Source organism: Sparus aurata, chromosome 1 (assembly GCF_900880675.1).
Source record: "Sparus aurata chromosome 1, fSpaAur1.1, whole genome shotgun sequence".
In the NCBI taxonomy this organism is placed as follows: domain Eukaryota; kingdom Metazoa; phylum Chordata; class Actinopteri; order Spariformes; family Sparidae; genus Sparus; species Sparus aurata.
In genome coordinates, this window is record NC_044187.1 from 2,142,973 (window position 1) to 2,161,744 (window position 18,772).

Below are 18,772 nucleotides of genomic sequence, written 5' to 3' on the forward strand. Positions count from 1 at the left end.
GCATCAACAAACAGACAGAGAGGTCGACTGAAAGCAACAACACATGGGGAGGGACGGGGCCCCCTTGCTCCCGGCGCGACTGTCGACCGGGACGGACTGTCCTCAGTGCGCCCAAACTGCGTCGCGTCACGTAAAATGTGCCAGGGGTCTGCGGCGATGTCGGCAACCCACCTGTCATGGGTTGCCGTCATTAAATTACTTAGCATAAATATACTGATACAAAATAACTGCAGGTGTTTTTTTTCCAGGATCTTCCATGTCATGTGACCCAGTGGCTCCAAACCAGCAGCAGATTGTATTAGTAAACTGGAGAAATGAGACACAGCTCTTTTTATTGTATTCTAGTGCTTCCTCTATTTTATATGAATATTAATATGAAGAAATTATGTTTTTTTTCTCAATAGCTTCCATGTCATGTGGCCCACTAACTTCTCAAACAGATTCTGTTTCCATAAAAAATCTAAGAAAATAATGGTAAAAATGTTCTCTAGGTTAACATATTTTCAAACAGCAAAGTTTTACACTATTTTGTCTCATGTCTTAGATTCTGATTCTGAAATTCTGACAATGAATTTTTTTGGAAAATTCTCACCAGTAGTCACCATTTAAAGGGTTATTTTCTTCCGGGGGGGGGGGGAGCATGCCCCATTAATAAAGACAAAAGTTGTGTCTAAATGAATTCACTGTTTCTACACAACTAAATGTTTCCTGAGGAGATAAACGGGACGTTGAGTCTGACTGAACATTTTACAGTTCACATGAAAATGTGTCACATTTGTTTTTGAAATTGTTCTCATGCAGAGAAACTTTGATCTGACATTCTGTTGTTCTTCTCAACATGTTTCAATGCACATTTATCTTTTTCTTTTTAAGATGGAGAATGCAGGAAAATATTTGATGCTCCATCTTTTTACTCTGACTCGGCAAACACCACATCCTCTGATGCAACTTCAACTGTTCTGAGACATTTAGTTCCTGTTTTTAAGAGTGAACTGGATGAAAATGTGGACGCCATCAAATACAGAAAGAAGTGTAAAGTAGTGCAGGCTGTGATATTACAGCAGACACAAGCTCTGAGCTGGCAGGAGGATTATCTCTGACTGAACTTGGTGCTGTATGTTCACACTGTTGAATGAAGAGTCTTGTTTTTCTTCCTGATTTGCAGCGTTTCAAACTGTTCGAAGCTACAAGATCCTGTCGACCAACAAGCTCGACACCTCTCACACATTTCAACAATTTCTACTGCGATGATTGAGTCAAACTAATGAAGACACAAATCACACATGAAAAAGTGACATTAAAAACACAAATTTACCTTTTTGTCTGCAGGCAGAAATCATGTGAGTGCCACCGAGACACTAAGGAAGTTAGAGACAGAGAGAGAAGCTGGTTTACTGTCAGGACTGTTTACAGGAAGCACAAGTTCTGTCTTCATAATCTGTTTAAGTTACTTCATTTTTCCGATCTGTAAAAACATTCTCGAGAAATAAAATGTTTTCATGTGTAAATAATTGTTGTTTTTTTTGTTGTTGTTTTTTTCATATAAATAAAAGTTAACTTGGTTTCACACACACATAAGAATAAAGATTTCTACAGATTTTTTTCATTTCAAAATAGACAAAATAATTAAAAAGGAAAGAAAAATAGAATTGACGAATGTACATATTTATGAATAGTGCAAAAATGAGCAACACATTTTTATTTACAGATTTTAAATATAGGTTATAAATATGGGTGTTGAAATGAGTTTGTACAGACTTATTGCACAGTGCAGAGTACAGAGTGCAAAGAGTCTATGAAAAAGAAGATTTTTGAACTACTCACGTTAGCTGCTCCATTACGTGCCCAAAACCGAAACTATGGTAAATCTTAAAAGTGCCTCTTTCATCGTAATTATGCTTTCACATGAAGGTTTGACTGATATTCAATCCCAAATAAAGCCTTGGTTGCTTTTTGGCGCAAGTTTCACTTTAACACCCACCTGTGACGTCGTCTCTTCAAGCTGGATCTTCTCTTCACCATCACTGACACCGCCGTCATGTCTGCACATCTGGAACTGGACCTCTGAAACAAACCCAACAGAAAATCTGCATTTTAACAAAGACAATCATCCTGGTATGGCAACATCACTGCAAAACTAAAAACTAAACTAGCTCGTCTGGTGCACGTGGCCATGAAGGTGATTGAAAAAAGTGACCTTGCAGTTCACTTATGAGTGTTTTGATTATTTATTATGGTGATCTTTCAGCATGTACTACTTATGTATAGTGTATGTATGAGTTATGTTATGGGATATGTGCAATACTGTTATGTATTTGTCAGTGATGGTATGGCTGATGATGTATTGTTTGTTGTCATTGTGGCTGTCAAGGCATTTATGGCGCAGCTGTTGAGTCCAAGAAAAATTTCCCTGAACGGGACAATAAAGTATATCGTATCATATCGTATCGTATCATATTGTACAACCACTGGAACATGTTGTGTTCAGAAACAATATGATCTGTGTCTGATCAGACTTCACTGTCACAGGTTGTCATCACTTAATGTTCCAGCAGGTTCTCTGATAGAACACTGAGGATGGTTAAATATGGAGAACTCATGTCACTGTATCAGGTGAACTTGTATCACTGTATATGTGATCAATACGTTCATTTACCTTCACACAACTTCTCCAAACACACATTCATTTCCATCTGATGCAGCTTTACATTTCTCCTCCACTAAATGTATCTGACAGCTTTAGTTGCTAGTTTCATATCCTTCCTGTCCGGGGAAAACCTCGAAATGATGATGTTTGAATTTTAATGTTTGTGATAAACTGAAGGATGATGAAGAAGATTCTCCTTCTTCAGCTAAATAAACTCTTTAAAAACCCTCTTGGATTAAAATGCATCGTCATGAAGCTGAAAACATACGTGGTTCTCACAGGACAGCCAGGCTACAAACATATGATGATCTTATAGAATCTGATGTTCTGCTGGAGATTCAACCAGCCAACAGGATATAAAGGAGTTACAATGAGCTCCACCTGAAACATCTACAGCAGTAAACTGACACATACACATTAATGCAGCATATTAATCCACAAACATCTGATTGAAGCGTCCTCAACACATATATGACATATTACTAAGCACTCATCAGAAGGAGAACCACCTCCATTAATTAATTAATTAATTAGGAGGAAAAGTAATCACATCAAATTAATCAGTTTTACTTTTAAAAGCTGTGAATTCTGATTACATCGACCTCCATCTCTGTCATAAAGGAAACACAAATACAAACGACTTAATTCAAGATATTTATTGAACTCTTCAGGGACATGGATGATGAATGAACACCAATAAACATATATACATGTACATATACACAGTAAGAGTGGATACATGATAAGACAAGAATTAATTGTAAATTCAGTTATCAAACTGTTGTAGAAGGAATGAATTAAATATTTTTTATAAGAAATTAATCCAAAACTAAAAAAGGTGGAAGACTTCACCACAATCAATAAAAGCAAAAATCATACATCTAGATAGAAAGAGACATTTCAGACACTTGAGGAAAGGAGAGGAGCACGACGAAACACACTAAAACAGGAATGTTGATCACCCCACAATTAACAGCCCTAGAGAGGTTAAATGGTCCACCTGTGTGGATGTAGTCTGTTTCTAAAGAGTGAACAAATCTGCTTCAATCCTCTAAACCTGAGATCCCAAACTGATGTGAAAAGACATTATTTCAATCAGGAGAGACACGTAAATGAGAAAGTCCAATATTTATTCTGACAGATGATGTGAGATAATGAAGTGTTGACAGAGAGTCTTTGGCTCTTGGACTCTACAGGGAGATTATGTAATGGAGTTCGGTATGCACGTAGTAGCAGCTCTATCAGTTTTACATTTTACATTCTAGGGCATTTACTCTTTTGCCCAAAGTGACTTACAGTTGTTCATACATTCCGATTTGCTGCTAAAACAGACCCATCGAGGCATGGACTCCACTAGACCCCTGAAGGTGTGCTGTGGTATCTGGAACCAAGATGTTAGCAGCAGATCCTTTAAGTCCTGTAAGGTGTGAGGTGGGGCCTCCATGGATCAGACTCATTTTTCCAGCACATGGAAACAGCTCAAACTCATTGTTGTGCTCCTCAAACCATTCCTGAACCATTTTTGCTCTGTGGCACAGCACATTATCCTGCTAAAAGAGGCCACAGCCATCAGGGAATACTGTTTCCATGAAAGGGTGTAAATGTTCTGCAATAATGCTTAGGTAGGTGGTGCGTGTAAAAGGAACATCCACATGGATGGCAGGACCCGAAATTTCCCAGCAGAACATTGCCCAAAGCATCACACTGCCTCTGCCGGCTTGCCTTCTTCCCATAGTGCATCCTGGTGCCATGTGTTCCCCAGGTAAGTGATGCACACACATCCAGATATCCACGTGATGTAAAAGAAAACCGTGATTCATCTGACCAGGCAACATTCTTCAATTGCTCTGCTTTTGGCGGTGGACAGGGGTCACAGTGTTCTACCCCATTGTCTAGCCATCTCAATTTGGCAACTCTTGCCCATTTTTCCTGCTTCTAACATATCAACTTTGAGGACAACATGTTCACTTGCTGCCTTATATATCCCACCCACTAACAGGTGCCATGATGAAAAGATTATCAATGTTATTCACTTAACCTGTCAGTGCCGACCAGCATATCAGGAGCAGCTTTGGGTCAACAAAATAAAAACTGTCTTAACAAAGATCATAATTGTGATGATCCATATGCATATGTGTGTGGGGCCTGATTTTATTGCATATACAGGCTGATTGTTGTGAGAAAACATTCAGATCACAGAGTTCAGAAAAGTAAAATCTGAACGTTCAAAACATATTTGAAGAGATTTAAAACCGCTGATGTGCAAGCACATTGACCAAGAAGAGACTAAACAACTTAACCATCACTGTTACTGTCATTTACAGTGTGTGTGTGTGCCTGTGCGTGTGTGTCCCTCCTACAGACACACTGAGGAACCTGATGACCAAAATCTGAACCCAGGATAAAGAGGTTCAGTGAATGTGGTGTTGAAGGTGTGGAGGTGGATCAGTGAGTCAAAGGAGACTCTGTAGAAGGACAGAGTGCCAGCAGGACAGTCCACATACACTGCTACTCTGTTAGAGACAGAGGAGGAGGGGGAGGAGGAGAGGACTGTACTTCTGTTATTGTGCCAGACAGAACAAGAACCATCATCAGAGCAGCTCAGGCTCCAGGACTGATTATTCCATCCAAACAAACAGTCATCACCGTTTCCTCTCCTGCTGATTCCTCTGTAACTCACTGATATCAGAACCCTTCCTCTCCACTCGACCTCCCAGTAACAGTGACCAGTCAGATCATTTTCACAAAGCAGCTGAGGCCAGGAGTCAAACCTCTGTGGATGATTAGGATATGGCTGCTCCTCTGACACATATGTCACCTTCTTGTTGTTGTCAGACAGTTTGAGGTTTCTGTTTACTGTGTTTGTGTCCACTGTGAGTTCACAGACATCTGATGGAGAGAACAAGACACAATACAACAGCAGTTTATCATCTAACATAACTGATGGTTTATTTGTTGCTTTATCAACAGACTGACTGTTAATTAGATCAAAACTTCACATTGACTCATCTTTTTGGATCTTCTAACAGACAGTTGAATGCAGATACACAAGCTTTAGATCTAAACTACTTTAATATGTGCTGCCTTGTTTTCATCAGTCAAAGTGAACACACACTTACACTTCCTCACACCAGGTTTCAGCCTCTGCTGTCCACCATGTTCCACCCTGGACGAAGAAACAAAGTCAGAATGATCCCTCGGAAACAGCTGCATTTATAAGACAAACTTCATACACACACTCAAACTTTACATCAAATATTCACAAACATCAACCAACTAATTGAAAGGTCAGACAAAAAGATCTCACCCCCAAAACACTACATAGAGAATAAAGACAATCGAAAGCTAAAGCTGAATGACAAGAAAACTATAATATATTGTCAGTGGACTAAAAAATATTTAAGTAAACTTTTCTTTAGTTTGTCTAATATGACAAATCACAGTTATCTCAAGGCTCTTTACAATCTGTTCCCAGAAACGTTTGACTTGATATGTCAAACAGAGTTTGTGTTATGGTGTCATAAAATGATCAACAGCAAATGGTGGTGTGATGTTAGTCAGGAGGTCAGTCTCAGTGTGGACTCTCAGCAGCTCAGCTACTGTCTTCACTGTTATAGCCAGTACTAAGCTTGTAAGTGTGACAGAGAAACAGTGTTTGAGCTCCTTGATGTTCGTTCATACCTGATAGTGTCCAGTCTCCAGTCTGGATCCTTGAGTCCATCCCACAGCAGCTTCACTCCTGAGTCTCCTGGATAATTGTATCTCAAGTCCAGCTCTCTCAGATGGGAGGGGTTGGATCTCAGAGCTGAGGCCAAAGAAGAACAACCTTCCTCTGTGATCAGGCAGCCTGACAGTCTGGACACACACACGCACACACACACACACACACACACACACACACACACACACACACACATCCATTCTTTCCTTGTTAGAATTTCAAAACCTTTAAATTTGACCACTCAGGCAGCACAAGAAGTTGTTAAACACAAAATGGACATACTAAGAATAAGTTCATATTTTGGGACAGTAGAGAAGAAGAGCAAATTTGCGGTGCAGTTTGTGAAAATATTGGATTTAAATATTAACTATACCTCAGGAAAACTTTTCTTCACAACAGTATCTGTGAGATCATAAAAGCAGCTGTGAAGATTGTGACTGACTCACAGAGTGCTGAGGTTTGTACTGGAAATTGTCCTTTGTGAGGTAGAGAGTTGCTAAGTCTCCAAAGAATTTTAGACTCAGCATGATGAATCAGATCTCTTTAATACGTGCTGCTTGGAGGGAGGACAATAGTTTTCTCTCTCTTCCTCCAAATGTAACTGACTTAAGTACAAAACAGAGAGGGGGTTACCAGCATTTACAAAAGTCATTAATCATCTCTTCCTAAAAAACAACTACCCCCTGAGGTTTTGGTTGATCGTGCCTTTCTCAGGCAAGTGACCCTGTGATGTTTTATTAGGACAGTAAATGTCATCTTATCTACCTTCCTGTAACACCTCATGTAGAAACAAATGCCCCTCATGTGACTTTCTGACACTTCCACCAAAAGGTATTCTCCACTCCTCCTCTCACATCCTGGTCATGTTCTTTACAGCATATTAATTACTGAATGGAAAACTATGTAATTTCTCACAGGTTAGAAAAGGGGCAACTTCTCCACCAACTCTTGGGATAAATATCTGTCTGATGTTCCATTTTCTTTAGCAGCCAGTTTCTCACTGTGTCTATCAGCTGTTTGCTGCTGGGCAGGTAGTGTACAGAGGGTGTATCAGAGCTTGTTTGATGAAAACAGCTGCTGCTGAAAAGGTGACTGAATGAAAACAGTAAAGTTGTGGGTTGTAAAAGCAGTTCAAATGTATCCATTTACACCTTTAAAACACAATATTTCATTTAAGATAGTTCTTGTTTGGCAAAAGCTCCTCATCCACCACAGTGCTAGCTTTAACTCATGTTACGGCAGTCATGAGGGGCAACAGAGAATTTTTTTTTCTGGGGACCTATTTTCTATGTTCTGTCCCGTATGGTGATTATATCAGTGGTCTATCTATTGTCACAGCATATTTCCAGAGTGATTTCATGTCTTGATGTCACCACCAGACAACCCAGCCTGCCTTCCAGCCCTCGGTGTCAGCTACTCTCTCCAGAATACAGTCCCAAATAAAAACTGTTAAAATGATTTCAAGCCTCTGGCATTTGGGGGTCCAAACAAATCCTCACCAACACAGAACAATCTGGCCAAATGAACCCAGTAGTGACCAAACACCTGTACCATGCCATTACCTCACAATGAGTCATGGTTGGACACATGAGCAGACTCTCCGGGACGTGATGGATGCTTTATGTGGCTTAACTTCCAGTGTAACACAACTTGGAGGCGGCATGGCCCAGGTGTGGACCCAATTGACTTACTTCTCTTCTGATACCAACCTTTTAACTCCACCTGCTGCAACCTCACTTGCACCTGTGGCCGGTGTTGTGCCTGAACGCGTTCATGAACTCGTTCATATTTTAGGCGAACGTGAACTGAATGTACTTTATTTCTGCCTGATGAATATTATTGTGAACAAGTTCATTCTGGCGTTTGTGAACGGTGCGTTCTCACAGTTTAACTTCGTTCAAGACAGTGCCAGATTTCCATGGAGCCTTCCAGGCGAAAACTGGCTAAAACACACCGTGAACAGGTAGCGAAAAACACCCAATCTGGCTGTATAAAAAGGACGCTGGACGAGCATGCGTCATCAACATGTGAGCATGGAGGCAAAAACAAATGAAGGCAGCAGCACTACCTCAGACTGTGCCTCCACCATTAATACACCATCTATGATTAATGATGATATGTATGATTACTTAAAACTATTTTATGAAAAGGTCAGTGATGATCCAGGTAGGAAAAATCGGACCTTTTTGTGTAAACTTTGACCGCCGGGTTTCAAGACGCAACTCCGTACATCAACAGCATCAACAGCGAACCTGAAACGGCACGTTGAACTAAGGCACCTGGCGAGCCTTTCAAGGTCTGTGCGAGTGAATGAAAAATCAAAAGACAAGGCAATGGGGAGCCAAAACAGATCCTCTACAACCCAAATCACATTAACAGCGTACAGTAACGGCTCCGCTGTCTTCATCTCCCAGCCGCAGCTGGACAACCTGGTTTTGCAGTATATTGTGGGAGAGCTGCAGTTTCAGTGGTAAAACTGATAGAACAATTGCTGTCTGTGGTTCTATATGGGCTGTGGCAATCATTTAGAAAAATAATAGCTCGCAGCAACATATTGAACAAAAAGAACTATGAACTAGTTCATTTTTGGAACTGTGAACTTAGTTCAAAATTTGTAATTATGAACTATGAACTGAACTAGTTCATTTTAACATTTGTGAACTGAACTTTGAACTAGTTCATGTAGAAAGTGAACTTTCCCAACACTGCCTGTGGCCAATCTAATTTAAGATGGCATAATCCTCATATTGCCAGGTCTAGTTCCAGAATAGTGAGTCCGAGTGTTCTCTGCCAATCAGATTGCCTCTACTCTGCTGCCCCCTCCTGTACTCATTTGACTCCTGCCATTCCAGAACCTAATGACCTTTCCTCAGTCCCCTCTGACTATCATGACGGCTCTCTCTGATCTTGTATTGACTATAGAGGGCTTGCCAACATCACTATTAAGAACAAATACCTATTGCCCCTCATAGACACCACCTTTGGACTACTTCATCATGCCACGATCTTCTCCAAGCTAGACCTTCGCAATGCATATCATCTGGTGCATATTCCTGAGGGGAGACGAATGGAGGACAGCCTTCAATACTCCCCATGGCCACTTTGAATATTTGGTCATGCCCTTCGGCCTACCTGCTGTATCCAAACTCTTATTAATGACATCCTCCATTGCATGCAGAGCCAATTTGTTTGTATACTTTAATTACTTTTTCTATCTTTTCTTCTTCTTGAGGTTCTTCATCGAATGGGGGCGGGTGAGGATTGATCCCTTCAAGGTGCAGGTGGCCAGCCCTTGAGAGCCATAAGCAACTCAAATGCTTCCTGGGTTTTGCCCATTTCTATTGGCATTTTATTTGTGACTACAGTACTGAGGCAACACTCCTCACCCAGCTCATTTCCACCAAGCTCATCCTTTCCTCATTTGGACCAACCATAAAAACCTTGCCTATCTTTGCTCAGCCGGGCCCGCTTGGCATTTCTTCTGGGTCGGTTCAACTATACCCTCACTTCCACCCCATCTACAGTGACATCAAACCCAATGCCCTCTCTCGTAAGTTCTCCATCTCCGCAGAAGAGACTCTCGTCAAACTGATCCTTCCCCCCATGTATTTGAATCAGAATCAGAATCAGAATCAGAATACTTAATTGATCCCGGGGGGAAATTGTTTTTGTTGGTGGATGTAGGTGGGACTTGAAATGGTATACACTGACACAAAGGAGTTCTACTCTGCCTGCTTGGCCTGTGCCCAAGGCAAAGCCTTTGATCGTGCCTCCGCCTGCCTACTACAACTATTGCCTGTGCACCACTGACCCTGGCCCCACATCACTGTGGCTTTGTCACCGGTCTGCTGCCCTCTAAAGGTAACACAGCTTTAATCACTATTGTGGCTGTACATTTTGTCCTCCTGCCTGAACTCCCACGTGCTTTAGAGACCACTAACCTGCTAGACCTAGATATCTTAAAGCTCAACGGGATCCCTATGGACATTGTGTCAGACAGAGACCACAATTTATTTCCCAGGCGGAAGGCCTTTTGCAAGGCAATCCGTGTGTCGGTCAGCCTTTTCTCGGGCAATCACCCTAAATTTTCAGTCAAGAGTACCAGTGCTCGGAGTGGCAGAAGTTTGTGTGGAGCCCTGCTACAGATGTTGAATGTTATAATCTAAATAGACTAAAACTTGTTTATACAGCAACATTAAAAGGTTCTCTCTTAAACAGATGCTGAATCCTGACCTGAGAGTCTCCAGTTTACAGTGTGGACTCTTCAGTCCAACAGACAGCAGCTTCACTCCTGAATCCTGCAGGTCGTTGTTACTCAGGTCCAGCTCTCTCAGACTAGAGGACTGGGAGCTGAGAACTGAGGACAGAGCTTCACAGCTTCTCTCCGACAGATTACAGCCACTCAGCCTGAAGGGGAATTAGTGACAAAGACAATCACACAATACTATTTTTGTCTTATACAATATAAAACACATCACATTTCTATGGATTTCCTGGCTGAGTCTTTATGGTCTCAGGTATATTACTGTAATCTCTCAACAATGTATACAATTAAATTAATTAACTAAATTATACTCATATCTCTGGGATTTAGTCTGACCTGAGCAACAAAGTGACAGAGTTGTTCAACTGATCAACTAATCAATCTGATCACATAATCTTTGGGCTTTTATTTGATTGATATTTGATTAGTGGAGAAAAACCCTACATGTGTGATACAGTATCTGCTCACTTACAGAGCTTTGGCCGAGGCTTTGACCACTGGCAGCAGCCTCAGAAGAGCCTCCTCTGAAGCACAGTATTTCTTCAGGTCAAACACATCCAGATCTTTTTCTGATGACAGTAAGATAAAGCCCAGAGCTGACCACTGAGCAGGAGACAGTTTATCTGTGGAGAGACTTCCTGATGTCAGGTACTGTTGGATCTCCTCCACTAGAGAACCATCATTCAGTTCATTCAGACAGTGGAACAGATTGATGCTTCTCTCTGGAGACAGATTCTCGCTGATCTTCTTCTTGATGTACTCAACTGTTTCCTGATTGGTCTGTGAGATACTTACTGTGCGTGTCAGCAGACCTTGTAGGAGAGTCCGATTGGTCTGCAGTGAGAGACCAAGGAGGAAGCGGAGGAACAAGTCCAGGTGTCCATTTGGACTCTTTAAGGTCTCGTCTACAGCACTCTGGTAGAGATATGTTGGTTTAGGTTTGTCTCTGAGTAGTTTATACCACCGGGAGTTTTGTTTTCCTTCTGCCAGCAGATTGACTCCAGAGTTCATGAATCTCAGATGGACATGAAGAGCAGCCAGAAACTCCTGAACACTCAGATGGACGAAGCAGAACACCTTGTCCTGGTATAGCCCTCTCTCCTCTTTAAAGATCTGTGTGAACACTCCTGAGTACACTGAGGCTGCTCTGATATTTATGCCACACTCTGTCAGGTCTGATTCATAGAAGATCAGGTTGCCGTCCTGCAGCTGCTCAAAAGCCAGTTTTCCCAGAGATTTAATCATCTTCCTGCTCATTTTATTCCAGTGTGGGTCTGTCTCAGCTCCTCCGTCATACTTGACATTCTTCACTTTGGACTGAACCACCAGGAAGTGGATGTACATCTCAGTCAGGGTCTTGGGCAATTCTCCTCCCTCTCTGGTCTTCAACACATCCTCCAGAACTGTAGCAGTGATCCAGCAGAAGACTGGGATGTGGCACATGATGTGGAGGCTTCGTGATGTCTTGATGTGGGAGATGATTCTGCTGGCCTGCTCCTCATCTCTTAATCTCTTCCTGAAGTACTCCTCCTTCTGTGGGTCAGTGAACCCTCTGACCTCTGTCACCATGTCAACGCACTCAGGAGGGATCTGATTGGCTGCTGCAGGTCGTGTGGTTATCCAGAGGCGAGCAGAGGGTAGCAGTTTCCCCCTGATGAGGTTTGTCAGCAGCACATCCACTGAGGTAGACTCTGTAACATCAGTCAGGATCTCAGTGTTGTGGAAGTCCAGAGGAAGTCGACACTCATCCAGACCATCAAAGATGAACACAACCTGGAACTCTTCAAAGCTGCAGATTTCTTTGGTTTCAGTGAAGAAGTGATGAACAAGTTCCACCAGGCTGAACTTTTTCTCTTTCAGCACATTCAGCTCTCTGAAAGTGAATGGAAATGTGAACTGTATGTCCTGGTTGTCTTTGTCTTCAGCCCAGTCCAGAGTGAACTTCTGTGTGAAGACTGTTTTCCCAATGCCAGCCACTCCCTTTGTCATCACTCTTCTGATTGGTTTGTCTCTTCCATGTGATGGTTTAAAGACGTCCTCTTGTCTGATTGTTGCTTCTGGTCTGTGTGGTTTCCTGGATGCTGTTTCAATCTGTCTGACCTCATGTTCATCATTGACCTCTGTAGTCCCTCCCTCTGTGATGAAGAGCTCTGTGTAGATCTGATTCAGAAGGGTTGGGTTTCCTGCTTTAGCGATCCCCTCAAACACGACCTGGAACTTCTTCTGGAGGTTAGATTTGAGTTGACGTCGACAAACTGCAGCTACAGTTCCTGAATGAAACACAACACATCAGTGAGTGGTTGTTAGTGTGAAGAAGAAAACAGTTTATTGAGGAAAATCCTCTTACTGCTCTGCAGACAGTCAGCCAGCTCCTCCTGCTTCATTCTCCTCAGGAAGTTCAGTGTGATCTTCAGAAATGCCTCTCTGCTGCGCCTCCTCTGCTCCTCCTCCTTACCGTCCAGCAGCTCCTCATCCTCACTCTGCCTCTCTGAGCATTCTGAGTAATCTGGACTCAGAAGCTTCTGGAACTTTTTCAACTCGTTCTTCACAAAGATGACAACGTTCTCCTCAAGATGCTGCAAAAGAGTAAAACTTCAAATGTTAATTGAGACACTTCATTTTCAGCTGAAGTAAAGTTGTTGAAGACAACAACTGACATTTACACACCTTAAATATGGAGTCCAGGTCTGTCAGGAACCTCAGAACCTTTTTGTTGCTGAACTCTGGTAAGAACAAAATATGTGTTGTTTTCTCAATATAAACACATACACATGGTTGTGTCAGACTGCTGCAACATTTCAATTAGCAGGATTTCCTGTGCCACATATTCACAGTCAGCAACACTTTTCATATCATCATCCAGGGCATGTGAGCGGAGCGCAGAGCGAGCGGGGAGTGGAGCGTGTGAAATATAGCCGGAGCACAGTGTGGGTTTTAATCCAAAGGCCAGAGCGATGGTTCCGTTCCAATACCGCTCTCCACGAGTCTAGGGCATGCACAAGTCCACACAGAGTGCCTTCAAGCCTACATCGGAGGTCATTGGTTGAGAGATGGAGTTTGTAAAATATTTCAAAAAGCAATTAGACAGGTCATATAGGTGCAAAGGAATTGCTAACTCTTTTAAATTTGAGTGAGCGTGGAGCGATTTCACTGGAGCTGAATGAAATTATAGGTGAGCGGAGAGCAGTCTTTGAGCGGAGCTGTCTGGTATAAGTTTGAGCGATGGAGTGAAGGAGCGAACACCCATGTAAGCGGGGAGCGGAAATTCTCGCCGCTCAGCTCTGCTCACATGCTCTGTCATCATCTTATGTTCACTCTCTACACATCACCTCTGCTATCACTCTTTACTGTTAACTAGGTTGTAATAACATCATCATATAATCCTGCTCTTAATTTCTCAAAGGATGTCACTTAAAACACTGAGTCACAAACATGTCATGTCTAAATGTACAAAAACTCAAAAAAGACTTTCACCATAAAAGTAGAAAGACATTAAACTTAATCAATAATAAATATATTTTCACTGTGTTAGAACAGCTCTGCATGTTCCACACAAATCTCTCATTAACAGTTTTACCAATTGATTTGAACCATTTCCTTTAGTTCAAATCCTGAATTAAGTGACTGAATCACTGTTCACACAGCCCAGCAGTTGTCTTCAGTTCAGTACAATGTTCTGCCTGTTTGTAAGTTATAATTATCAGAGTTCCTCAGATTTCTTGTCAGACTGTGACCCATAAACATGGACCTCCATTAAAAGCAGGCTGAACAGTCACAGCTTGTACTTCTACTAAACCTCATTCTTTACTTCTTCATTAATTATTCTTTGCTCCTGACCCACTGAAGCATTTGCCATATTGTATTGGAAATTTTAAGTAATCGACTGCAAAATGTCAGAAAAGACTGACAAATGTTCACCACAAGTTTCCAGAGTCTTTATTTGATCCAGAACTCAAAGATATCACATTCACACTGATGTAGAAGATTTAAGAGCAACATATTATCAGATTTGAGAAGATGGAACCTGAGAGAGATCAACATCTTTAGTCCACAAATGATTTGATCTCATTTGATCACTTGCTTCATGTATTAACTGTAGATTTCTGAGAAATCTTGAACACTAAATGTTCCTCTTTGAAGAAAACATTAAATAAGTGGAGTGTGAAAGTTGAGACCAGCTCACAGATCATTCTATGTCAGAACTTGATAGAAGGAGAGCTGCAGAACAACTAACTCTTCTGGTTTACATTCTTACCTTTCTAGAGCAGAGTGGTCTCCATCCTTGAAGTTCAAAGGCCAACTCATGGACCGGTCACTCTTCATGGACACTCCGCTGGGTGCAGGAGAGTCTGGTCTCTGCTGGTGAACTCTGTTAGAAACAGACAGACAAACCAACTCACCTCTTAAACCTTCAACCACAAATTTATGTTCAAATGTATCAAAATCTAAAGTTGATTTAAAGAGAAGAAGTCCAGAAAAGCCATCAGAGTTTGATTATCCAGTTTGGGACAATAATCGAAGTTCATATTATAAAGATAAACTGATTCTAATAATTGTGTCATGTTGCTGATCATTACTTTAGTTTGAAGCTACAAGCCTTTTTAAAATGTGACATGATGAGATCAGAGGAGGTGGACAATGTTACGGGAGACTTCTTAGAAATGATAAACATCAGTAAAACATTGTCTGAATGTTACAAATGAAATGTTCCTCCAACAATAACATTGTTAGAACATGTAGAGAACATGATGAAATGTTACAGGAACGTTCTTGCTGGCTGGGACTATGTTGACTTACTGGGTCTCTGAAGGAAGTTTTTCTTTAAAGTCATTTGGCTGATGCATGGAACTGTCACTCTTGATGGAGACACAGCTGGGTCCAGGTCCAGGTCTCTGCTGCTCTGGGCTTTAACACAACACACACAGAGCTTTGATTATGAATCCTGATGGAGGAGTGATTTGAGTGCTGAGCTGTGACATGGAGAAGAGTCCTGGACAGTTAGAGATCTTCATCTCACCTCTGAGCTTTGGTCTGGCTGTCATGTTCCCCACACAGAGTGGTTTTAGAGGGAGGGACTCCCTCTTCTGTCTCCTCACACTGATTCATAGCAGAGCCCACCAGAGACTTTCTACCTTCATCTGTAGGAAACACTGGAGCAGAGCTCAAACTGTCAGTCCATTCATTGATTAGCTGATTGACAGATCATTACAGGACAGGATTTTAAATCAGTTACACTCATTTGTTTGCTTCAGACTTCTTCAATGTCTTTATAATTTAAACCTTTGTGTTGCTGGATGTCAGATTTATTAATACTGGTCATACCACACGCCCAAGCGCGAGCACTTCACTTCACTCCACTACATCAGCTGGCTGGCTGGTACCGCCATCACTGAGAGCAAACAAAGGTCGCTCAGTGAAGTCGCAACTCTGTTCTGGCACCTCAGTGGTGGAATGAACTCCCGACCAATGTCGAGACAGCAGAGACACCTTTGCTGAGACTTCACCTCGACCCAGCATAGCATGGCTCCCTCTCATCCCCCCATCCCCCAATTAAAAAAACTAAAAAATGTATATATATATATGTACTTGTATGTTCTTATCCTTAGCACTTAAATCATAAGCACTTACGCACTTAAGGTATCTTTGATAAATAGTAGCTACTATGCTCTGATGAGGCCTTCAAATTGTTTCTGTTTTTTTCATTCTTACTTTATTGACAGTGATATGTTGTTCTTTCTTTCTTGTGACAAATGTACTGATTGTAGGTCGCATTGGACAAAAGCATCTGCTGAATGTCTTAAATGTAAATTTAAGAAGCTTCTTATTGATCCATCAGGAACAATCAGTTGAGTGGAAGCCAATCACAGAGCAGCTGGTGTAGTTCTGCTGTCAGTCCACTAGATGTCCTCAGTCATCTACAGTCAGCTACAGAGCTGCTCAGTAAACACAGAAACAGGCTTGTTTCCAGATGAACTGCTGACAGTTTCCCAGCAGCCTTCAGTCTGTACAGGAAGTCACAGAAACACTCACTTCCTGTCAGATCTGATTCTGATGTATTCAAATGTTATCAGACCAGATATCAGATTATATACAGTCTACAGTTGTTTAATTATGACAGGGTCGCCTGTTGAAACACTTCACAGACCATCTGTGATTCTGTTTGTGCTTCAGCCTCCATTTTACAGAAACTCTCATCATATCAGTGTTCTGCTGTTGATAAATCAGCTGAGCAGACATGTTGCTCCTAAACTACATCAGCACACTGAAAACATGAAGAGTCAAACAGGAGAAAGAAGCACGAGACTTCATTATTGATCTGTCAGATTCACATCTGTACACATGACATGTTGTATTTGATTCACTGTTGTGTGTGTAGATCAGAGAAGTCTGAGAGTTAACAGCTGATCAAGGTTCAGTCAGAGAATAACAAGTTTCCAGGCTGTCAGACCGGTTCTGACAGAACCTCCTCTCTCAGCAGAGAGTCAGCTCAGATTACAGTCTGACTTGTTTCCTGCTGTTGATTAAATCAAACTAAACACAAAAAAAACTCATTTTGGTCTTACAGTCACATCTCAGAGAATATTAAGTGATTTAATTCATTCATATTCAGAACATAAAATATTAATTAACAGTGTTGAAAGAATTCATCTCTGCTCTCGTCTACAAGTTCATCATGTGTCCACAAAATCTAACAATGACAGCAGAGTTTGTTCTTCAGAGGTGTGTCATGTTACCTGTCACAGTTCTCACCTGTTAAAGTCCAGATGAGGTCAAAAAGTGGTTCTTCCTTCGTCTACAGACTCTGACAGACGCTGCTGGTCTTTGCTCTGTTTTCATTCAGTAACAACACCATTAATGTTTGGTGGCTGAATTTAAAGAGTCCTTCACATGTTGTCACATCTCAGTGTCTTAATACACAACTCACATGCTGTATGTATGTTGAGAGAGTCGCTGGTTCTGCAGAACTGGACTTTCTCTTATTGTCACATTATAATATGAATAAAATCACAATCCGACTGAAATGAAGACACAAACAGTCTGATAACACGAGTCTCTACAGGAGAAAGGACGCAATTCACACATGAAAAAGTGACATTAAAAACACACATTTACCTTTTTGTCTGCAGGCAGAAATCATGTGAGTTCCACGAGATGAAGTGAAAGAGAAGGAGAGAGAAGAGGGAAGTGACGCTGCTTTACTGTTTTCCTAAAGTAAGCAAAAGTTCTCTTAATCTTTCTAAGTTCCTTATTTATTAATTTTTTTAATCTGTAAAAACATTTTTTTTTTTATCATAGAAAAACAGTTCACTTCAGTTCAGTTCAGTTTTCTTTCTACTCCTGGGGATTTTTGTTAAGTTTTCACAGACAAAAAAAACCAAAAACCTTTGACAGATGATCCTGTAAAGTGTTTTTACCACCAGCTGTCAGCTCATCAACACAGGAGAGAAAATAATTTAGATCAGACAGAAAATGGATCACCAGAAATAAAAATCATCTTCACTGACCCCTCAGGGCTTCCGTACCTCTCAGCGTCTTCTAAGCTGATGTCAGTAACCTGAACTTTACCTGAAGAGAAACTAAATCTCATGTATCGATCAGCCGGTAACAGTTATTATTGAGAGCTGAAGCCCCGCCCCTTCCTGTTCTCCTCATGTACATTATAGATCAAACCTTTGTCTGGTAGTGAATGAAGAGAGACAGATCAGTTGTTGGACTTCTTCTTCATGTGTGTGATTCATGACACAGTTCAAACAGGATCAATACATTATTTATCTTCCTTCACTACCAGACAAAGGTTTTCCAAAATAAGGTTATATGGGGTTCACCGGAAAGGGGCGGGGCTTCAGATGTTTACTTCCTCCTTTAAGTTCGTTTTGTTTAAAAATGAAACTAATCTGTTTCCATCAGTCATGTTAGAGGAACCTTCTCTCGCTCTAACATTAGTAATAATGTCAGCAAAACATCTCAATAGACACTTTGTCATCATCTGGATTAATGAATATTCAGTGTGAACGTGTTAAATCAAAACATTAAAGATGACAGAAGCTGATTAGAAACCTCAGTGCCAGCAGAGGTCGCTGCTGTGACAGCAAAGGATCATCTCATTCATGCTGCTCTCCTGTTCTGAAGGTCCAGCTGA

General features: G+C 41.3%; 1 pseudogene; it reads right to left on the reverse strand.

Moving 5' to 3' along the window:
• Positions 1-3,288: 3,288 nt before the first annotated feature.
• LOC115573954 (protein NLRC3-like) lies at positions 3,289-17,786 on the reverse strand (annotated as a pseudogene).
• Positions 17,787-18,772: the final 986 nt, after the last annotated feature.